Here is a 10,296-nt window from a genome sequence, read left to right as displayed (position 1 = left end):
ATAAGCCATGCATTCGAATTAAAACTGCTAAACCTGTTGATTTCTGAAGCCATGTGAAATAAAAAAACAAATTTAGTTTCAAGAAAATTTATTTGCAAGAATGGTTGTTTGATATGTTAGGCAAGACAACATCGTTTTATTTGACTTCAATAGTTAAAAAATCGTCGGCGTCGTTGGTTTAAAAACAGACGAAATTACTTTGAACTGCTTAAATTGTAAGAAAAGTCAGTCAGTATGTTACAACAAGAAACACCAAACATTTCCCACAGTTGGAGACTCATTTTACAGAAGATCGATCGGAGTTCTTTATTTGATACCTAAAACTAAAACTATTTGGACCGCAAGTTTTCTTACGTTTAGACTAATCAATAATACTCTATAAAAAACAAGGAGTTTCGTTAATGCGTTCATATATAAAGCTATGACCCAACTCGACCACATTTATTTGTCTAACAAATGTGGAACTGATTGATAACTTTCAAAAAAATCGAATATTGTTCAAAAATATTTCATTTTGAAAAAAAAACTGCTTCCAACTAAAGTCATATAGGAAACTTGAAAATGCCACATTACAGAAATGAAGGGAACTGCTCTTGTTAGGAAAACAAGAAAACTAAATTGGAGCAATATGCAACTTTTGAAAGTCACTATAGCATTGGGATTAACACACATAGTGTAAACATAGAAATCTGCGATGGGTCAATGTGGGAGCTATCAGCTAAATCATGTACTTTGTCGCAATCTAATGAATTCCTGTTCTCTTAGGCCCTGTGTTTTTGTAGATCGTTCTATTCGCACGTCTAAAACCTATTTTGAGCTGTCCAAAACAAGGTGTAAAACAGAGAAAGAATTAATGTTCTTAGACTTTTTTAGTAATTCATCGAAGTTTTGAATCGTTAAGTCCGCAGATATTGTTGGGAGTGCCCTTTTGAAGTTTTTAGCCCAAAATGGTAATTTTCTAGCCCATTTTTGTATTTTTATCTGATTTTTTCATTGTTCGTTTGAAAGCAGTGGGTTCAACGAGCTGTTTTATTTCCCTGAGCATGAATTGATTCTGAATACTAAGTCTCAATTTAGCTAAGAAATTATGAACTCTTCAGATTTTCAAGTTTCCTTTAGTTTGTCCTTTTTTCTCATTTTTGATTTTGCCTGCTTCTGAAGGTCTCTTACAGGTCATACTAGACATTTATTAAATGCCAGGATTTTTTATTAATCTAGCCCCTCTTGAGGGAGAAGGAACTATATACTCAAATGGTTTTTTTGTTCAGTCAATTTTGAATAGATATATTCATCGTAGAGAGTTAAGACTGGTATCATTAGAAAGCTTGTCCAGCGCAGAATATGTAATAAATATGAATTTTTTTATATTCGTTTTTTACAGGGAGTTATCGAGGTTTGAATTTTGAGAAAATAGAGTGAATTCCGCTGAGATTTTATTCACTTTTTCCGGAATTTTTGAATAAAACTTCGCCGATTTTGCTAAAATTTGTTATTTTTTTAGAAAGTGTTGTTGATTTTTATTTGTAAAAACAAAAAAAAATTTGTAGGCTATTTTTATTAATTTTTTGTCAAAAATTCTTGTTAAATATTTCAAATTTTAGACTTTTTCTTCAAAAACAGCACGAAATAAGTTTCTTTAGTCCACTTTGATTCAATTTACAGGGAGTACAGACCCTAACACCATTAACACAATTTTTTGGACTCAAAAGAGGGCTCGTTCTACTTCAAATTTCGTTGAGAGTGCTCTGTAATTAAAACTTCGCCGTTTTTGCCAAAATTATTCGTTGATTATCAGAAAGGCAGCATCTATTTTTGATTTTTTAACAAACAAAAAATCAATATCTGTAAAGTTCGAATAATTAAGTGTTCTTAATAAACAAACAACAATAGCAGGGCTGGTTTTGTACCAATCTTGGACAGGTATAATCCAAAAATAATTCGGATTGTAAACAGTCGGTCTTTTTTATAAAAAAATTCGATCTTTTCTACAGTAATTAAATAACAGAACATTTCAAACCAAAGCTCACTAATGATAGGTATAATTGGGTTCCTAATTAGCTCCACATTATTGTATCTAGTTGATTATGTGAAAACTTACGGTCGTTTTGACTTTTAAAAGTATTTGATTTTAAAACAAATAATGACTTATAGAACTTTGCTGTATTTTTCTCTTAATTTGGTCAACTTGTAGCTTGTTGTCAGCAATGAAAGAGTGCTTTTTCTTTCTATTGAATTCAATCTTTATTGCGGTTTTACGCTTAAACTTATGGTTAATGGCTTTGATACAACTAGATTTCACATTTTCTTAAATTTTATGTATTTGCCAATTTTTCAAGTTATCCAGTTTTGTCAACTTATCATGTTATTGACAGTTCATATATCACATTATTGGCTTTCAATATAAGGCACAATTGATATTATTGAAATCTTTGAAGATAAAGATTATGATTTCAACGGCTTCGACACTACTTTCTCAAAGAATATATTTAAATTTTTTAAATTTTGTCTTTAACTGCCCTTTTTACTTTGTCTTTCTAGTCGTATGAAATTTCCTGTACAATGATCCGGTGTCACTTGTTTTTGATGGAAGAACAGATGTGCCGATATTCTGATTTTAATAGATAGCTGATGGCTTTCATGACTCTGAAAACAATTGTTTTCCAAATTAAAAAAAAATACTTTTTAACTTCGCAATTTTGTTCCCTTTATTGTCTGTTTGTTATCTAGTCTCGTTAATTACAGTCAAAAAATGACAATACTGATGTCGAGGTAAGTATTGAAAAGTTGATTTGTGTCACACAATCTAATGCTTTCAAAGAATTGGTTGACTTTACTGGTTTCGACACGGAACAAAAGTAAATTAATTTTTGATTTTTGTCATGTTTAACGTTTTTCTGGTAGTCATAAGACATATTTTGGATTTTGGTTAAGTGGAATTCTCAAGGGCTTCGCAAGTATTACTTTTACTTATTTTTGCATAAGTATTACTTATTTTTGCATTTTTTTTCATTTTTGTCAAATTGTTACCTAGCTTCATTAATGAAAGGTCACATAATACATTATCGGTTGTCGCAGAAAGTGCAATGGAACACATTTAGTGACCATAGTATGGCTTTACGGTTTCAAAAGCGTTTTCTGCCAAGTTTTATTTGACTTTTTGTTTGTTGTCTACTTGTTGTTCTTTTTGTAACCGCATAAACAATTGAATACTGGCAGTTCTTAATTCCTTCTATAGAAGCATTGGTATTCGTACACCTATGGGTTTTTTTAGTTGATTTACAATGATTTTCATTACTTCGAAATTAATTGTTAATTGTTTTAAAAAAAGCGAATTTTTCAACTTTACTGTTCTTGTTCTTTATTGTCTAATTGTTACCAATTATTTTTTTTGACTACTCCCTTATCTTTTCTGGTGAATTAGAAGTTATTTTGTTTAATATCAGTTTCATCTGACGCTATTTTGACTAAGGTTATTAAGTTTTGTTTTTCTAAAACGGACATGAATTATTTGATAAAATTAATTTTTGTTGTTGTTTGATTCTGCTGTTCGTCTTGACTCTCTATCTTAATATTTGCACATCTCGTCAATCTAATGTGCCATTTGTACTCCACCACAGTTATTTGCATTGGAGATTTTCCTTTCGTTCATACACCATTTTTTTTAAAAAAAACTTGAATTTTTGGGATTTTCTATGTTCCTCATTTGGCAGACAATCCAGCCAATTTTGTGGATGAACGGGGTCGGAACCTTATGTGCGATCGCACATTACCGAGTCGCCTTGTTTGAAAGTTTAGAATAGGAGACATTGTTTGTTAATTTTTCAAATTAAATATATCTAGAATTTAAATGCTATCAATTTGTATTTTTCAGTAATTTTTTGATTTTTTTCTATCTGTTTGCCTTGCTATGCTGGTCATGTGAAAGATTTTGAATCTCTTCATTTAATTCTTTGATTTTTTTTAGAATTGTTTTGTCTTTTTAGAAATTTCAATCTATCTAGACAGACTCTTCAATTAATTTCTGCATTAAGTGGAAACTTAGATCTCGGGAGGTCCAAAAACGGCAGCAATGACAGAGAGACAGAGAGCAAGAAAGAGAGAGAGAGAGAGAGAGAGAGAGAGAGAGAGAGAGAGAGAGAGAGAGAGATATCAGTAAAAAGAATCCCGCTCTTTTTTGATTGTTTTAAATTAGACGATAGAACTCAGAGAAAATTCTGAGAGTAGTTACGAGAAAAAGGACAACATATTCACAAGGCTGAAGCTCACAGTTTCCGTTCTCTTCTATATTTTGCTACAGTTCTCAGGAAGGCTAGTTCTCTTAATTTTCGCTGTATCAAACCTAACAAATGAAGATTCTCCAATCACTTCAATGAAGTCATCGAAAGACTTAAAAACTGACTTTAATAAACTTTTGTACTTCTTTGTTATTTTAGTTGAGGCGAGCAGCTTTTGCATTTATTGATCTCTAGTTGAATTTAGGTTTTGTTTAGTTTAATTTCCTCGAGTTTTGCAGAATGTTTTCTTCATTGGCATATACTGTATTATTTTTTTTCAACTTTAAAGTTTACCTAATTTTTACCTTAACTCGAGTTAAGGTAAAAATTTACGTTAACTCTGTTAAGGTAAAATTACCTTAACTTTATTTAGTTAAGGTAGTGAGGCCTTAACTTTTCAGGTAAAGTTCTGGTAAAGTTAGGGTAGTTAAGGTGAGTTAAGGAAAGGCTAATCTACCTTATCAGTTAAGGTGAGTTGGGGTGTTTTTTAAGGTAGTGATACCTTAACTTTATTTAGTGTGTAGTTATACAATAAATTCAACAAATATGGATATTATGAACCCACTGGAAAACTGAGAAAACATGAACTGTTAGAATATCGATCAAACTATAGTCTTAAACTTAGTGAGAATTAGAAAGAAAGTTTGACTTACCAGATTAGAAAGACAAGCAATATGACTTCGATCAAAGAAATTATATAAATGAATCGTCAAGAAATGGTGCTTAGAATCAATATTCGGTTCAAATTGGTGAATCTAGATAACTATTATTAGAGTTAGATTAATTGATGTAAAATCTTCCCAGCATGTATTAAATGATGATGATATCTCCGGAAGTGTGAATGAATTCTTAGAAAAGTGCAAATGCATTCCATTTATGTCTCCCTTTGCGACTGATTTGCAGAAGCAAACCATATTGGGTAACCTTTGCAACCCCCACTATAAATCACGGTTCTAAGATTAGTTTTGTATCTTGACGTTTTCACACTGATAATGGGTATATATACAGCTGATTATTGAGTCTTTTTTCATCCCCAAATTCAAATCACCATCTTGATCTAATAATCAGATCTCTCCTGTAAATCTCTAAATTCTACTGAAAAACATCATTTTGTTATTCTCACATTTATTTCTTCTTTCTTTTACTTAGTTAAAAGAAAGAAGAAATTAATTCTTTTACTTAGTTAAAAACGCTTTTTATTCTTTTTGCGAAAGTCCATAACCCAACAGGTTATGGGCCCAGCAATTTTCTAAGTCATCAAATTAATTTCCAAAACAAAACTAATTTATTGTTGACAGTCATAATCCTTTTCTTAGTACCTTTTCTTTTCACAACTGTTTTGCTTGCTCAAACTCCAGTGGATCAACAGACAGTGAAGCTGCTGACCTACACAGGAAAAGCACAGGACTTTCCAATCTGGAGCACAAGATTTGTGGCGACGATGCAGACGAAGGGACTCTACAAATCACTACTGGGGACAGAGGAGCAACCCAATGAGCCTGCGCCACTGGCCAATGGGGCAACCAATGATGAGAAGAAGAACCACAAGGTGCCGAAGGATGCATATGAGAAGGAAGTTGCAGACATCAGGGAGAAACGGAACAATGTGTGGTGCCATCTGGCACTGACTCTAGTTGCAACAATCCTCATGCTGATGAGACATGACTGTGTGGGAGATGATGGCATTGGAGATGGAGCAAAGGCTTGGAAGCTTTTGCAAGAGAGATTTCAGAGTGTGGAGACGCCGACAGTAGTGACTTTAGTGGCACAGCTTGCCCGACTGCAGCTCGAGGATTCTGAGGATTTGGACAGCTTCATCATCAGAGGACAGGAGTTGCTCACAAGGCTACAAGAAGCAGGGGAAGCAGTCTCAGAGACCCTCTTCAACGCCTTGGTCCTCAATGGTCTGCCAATGAGGTATGAAAGTTTTGTTATAAAGGAAAAATTCAACCCGGCAACGACTTTCACAGAGTTGAGGAAAAGGCTGCAGAACTTTCATGAGAGCACGGTGCAGAGACACATGGGACAAAAGGGTTCAGTGGCACTGGCAGTGAAGCGTGACTTCAAGAAGGGACCCAAGAAAGGAAACTGCTTTGTGTGTGGGATCCCTGGACACTTTGCCAAGGACTGCAGGAAGAAGGAGACAGCACAATGCAGCAAGTGTGGTGAGAAGGGTCACCTAGACAGGGCATGCAAGAGACAAAGAGATGGAGGCAAACATGAGTCAGTGGCAATGGGTCCAACATTGGCTACACCAGACGAGGAATGCTGGGCAGCTCTTACCCAGTGGAAGACAGCAGGTATGCTAGTGGACAGTGGTTGTACAGATCACATAATGACGAACATCGATGCGTTCCTGGACGTTGTGCCCATTCAATCAGTGGTCAGAAATCCCAACGGAGAGGCTTCCAGAGTGGTGGGCAGAGGCTGTGTGAGGATCAGCATACCCTCAAACAAAGGGGAATTCCAATGCGAACTCAAAAATGTTCTGTGCGTGCCGGACTATTCTTCAAACCTCCTATCAGTCTCAAGATGCACGGAGTGGGGACGTAGCTTCACTTTCGAGAGAGGAAACAGCTGCATGAAACTCCAGAAGGGAACTCGGGTAAAACTAACACAAGAAAATATTTTTTTTACTTACCCTGCAGCGTTCTAGAATTCAAGACGAGTACCAACAGCGTGAAACTTGACAGTGCAAGGAAGTGGCACAGACGATTGGGTCATTTGAATCATGCGGATGTGGTCAGGAAAGCACCAGAGACAGTGGGGGAACTCGATGATGTATGCAATGTGTGTGCATTGGCCAAGATCACAAAGACTCCAGTACCAAGAGTGGCAGAGACCCAAGCAGAAGAGAAGCTGGAGAGGGTGTTAACAGACGTGATGGGACCTTTCAGAGTAGAGTCACTGTCAGGGTTCCGGTTCTGCATAGTGTTTGCAGACCAGTACACGAAGTTTGTGTTTGTGGAATTGCTTAAGGCAAAGATTTAAGCATTGGCCAGCCTGAAGAATTTTGTTCTCAGTGTGGGGACGCCCAAAAAGCTGAGGCAAGACAATGCGAAGGAGTTTCTCTCAGAGCAGATCAAGACGTACTGCTTAGATGCAGGCATTCTACAGGAGAATACCATACCAGAGACGCCACAACAGAATGGGTTAGCTGAGAGGTGCAACAGGACACTGCTGGAGATGGCAAGATGTTTGCTCATTGACTCAGGACTTCCCAAGATGATATGGGGAGCAGCAATTCTTCACGCAGCAAGGATCAGAAACTTGGTTGTGAGACGAGGAGAAGAAAAATGCCCAGCAGAGCTGTAGAGAGGTATAAAACGTAAGCTTCCAATTAGTAAATTATTTATTTTTGGTTGCACAGTCTTCATGAGGAAGAGGGACAGAGAAGTCAGCAAACTTGAACCCAAGGAACTGGAAGGGGAGTTTGTGGGTTACATGGTGTACATACCCAACACACACAAGGTGATGGCAGTTCGAGATGTGATCATCAAGGAGTCTGAAGTGGGCTCAATCCCTGACAACAAAGAAACGGCTGACCTAATAGATGATGGGTCGGAACTGGGAATCTGGCTCCGAGATGATGGTCATCAAGACGATGACAACAGAGAACGACAGGACACATCTACTGCAATAAAGGAGGAGTGGCATGACGCAGGGAGCGTGAAAACTCAAGAAACAACACTGAGACAAAAGGCCTCGGATGTTGGAGAAACAGCACTAGATGAAGGATCTACTGCAACAAGAGGGAGTCACAGAGACTCAGAGTCACTGGAAGACAGTGACACAGAAGACTTCTCACAGTTAGAGACAGTTGGCTTCAATGATGATGCACTGGAACAAGCGGATAGAGCAGAGCCCAGACGAGGGACACGAGCAAGGAATGTTCCGTAATTTTTTGGAGAAGTCAGGACCCATCTTGCTGTGACTGAGGGCGACTATGTGGAACCCAAAACAGTCTACGAAGCCAAGCAAGGTGACGATTGGGACCAATGGCATCGGGCAATGAAGGACGAGGTCAAGGCACTCCAAGACAACGAGACTTGGAACCTAGTGAGACCACCCACAGACAGGGACGTCATACCGGGCAAGTGTGTCTACAAAGTGAAATTGAGACCCAGTGGTCAAGTGGACAAATACAAAGCGCGCTATGTGGCAAAAAGCTTCAAACAAGTGGAAGGACTGGACTACTTTGAGACTTTTGCGCTACCTGCAAGCCAGAGACATTCAGGATTCTACTTCAGCTATCAACGAAGCAGAGCCATGTGATGCACCAATTTGATGTCAAGACTGCTTTCCTGCACTCACCAATCGAGGAAGAAGTGTATCTGGAACAGCCACAGGAGTTTGTAAAACGCGGATCAGATGGGAAGAAGTTAGTATGTCGACTAAATAAATCAATTTATGGTTTGAAACAGGCTGCTAACAACTGGTACAAAGAGCTGGCAAACTTCCTACTGAGACAGGGGTTCACCAGAAGCAGGAACGATCACTGCTTGTTCGCAAGATCAGACGCAGAGGATCACACCTTCATCTTGGTCTGGGTTGACGACATCATAGTAGCATCAAGAAGTATGACAGTGGTCTCTGATGTCAAGAAGGCACTAGAAGCAACCTTTCACGTGGAAGACAGAGGGAGACTACACTGGTTTCTGGGTCTACGAATCAGACGAGATGATGGCAAAGTCACAGTCGACCAAGAACGCTACATAGAAACAATGCTTGAGTGGTTTCAAATGGATCAATGCAAACCCTCAAGAACTCCAGCTGATTTGAATTTGAAACTTCAGAAAGCACAGAACGGAGACGAAGAAGTGGACCAGAGGATCTACAGAAGCTTGGTTGGATCCCTTCTGTATCTGGCCAAACAGACGAGGCCAGACATCATGTTCACAGTCAACATTCTGTCCAGACAATTGAATGCACCTACCAATCAACACTGGATGTGCGGAAAGCGACTTCTGCGATATCTTCAAGGCTCAAAAGTTTTAAAAATTAATTACACAAAAGAGGCTAGTTATGATTTAGTGGGGGAAAGTGATGCAGACTGGTCTGGAGACGTGAACGACAGAAAATCAACAACGGGCTATTACTTCAAGCTCAACGGACGTGGCGCAGCACTCAGCTGGGGTGTCAAGAAGCAGGCCACAGTTGCTCTTTCTCCATCAGAAGCAGAATATCAGGGCATGACAGCAGCAGTTCAGGAAGCACTCTACCTGAAACAACTTCTAGAGGATTTTGGCATCCAACAGAAATGTCCAATAGCAATTGGAGAAGACAACCAAAGTTGTATCAGACTCTGCCAAAACCCAGTCATGCACAAAAGAAGCAAGCATATCGAAACAAAGTTTCACTTCATCCGGGACAAGACGGAGGATGGGACTATTTCAATTCATTACGTCCCTACAGACAAATTGGCAGCGGACATCTTCACAAAGTCCTTACCCGTTTCGAAAGTGGAAACATTCGGAGCAAAGTTTTGATGGGATCAGACTCTACGCAATCAGCTCAAGTCTGAGTGGGGGTGTTAGAATATCGATCAAACTATAGACTTAAACTTAGTGAGAATTAGAAAGAAAGTTTGACTTACCAGATTAGAAAGGCAAGCAATATGACTTCGATCAAAGAAATTATATATATGATTCGTCAAGAAATGGTGCTTAGAATCAATATTCGGTTCAAAATGGTGAATCTAGATAACTATTATTAGAGTTAGATTAATTGATGTAAAATCTTCCCAGCATGTATTAAATGATGATGATATCTCCGGAAGTGTGAATGAATTCTTAGAAAAGTGCAAATGCATTCCATTTATGGCTCCCTTTGAGACTGATTTGCAGAAGGAAAACATATTGGGTAACCTTTGCAACCCCCACTATAAATCACCGTGCTAAGATTAGTTTTGTATCTTGACTTTTTCACACTGATAATGGGTATATATACAGCTGATTTTTGAGTCCTTTTTCATCGCCAAATTCAAATCACCATCTTGATCTAATAATCAGATCTCTCCTGT

This window comes from Convolutriloba macropyga, chromosome 15 (assembly GCF_964194025.1).
Source record: "Convolutriloba macropyga chromosome 15, txConMacr16.3, whole genome shotgun sequence".
Lineage (NCBI taxonomy): Eukaryota > Metazoa > Xenacoelomorpha > Acoela > Convolutidae > Convolutriloba > Convolutriloba macropyga.
The sequence above is the reverse complement of the archived record's forward strand: the minus strand, read 5'-3'. Positions refer to the sequence as shown.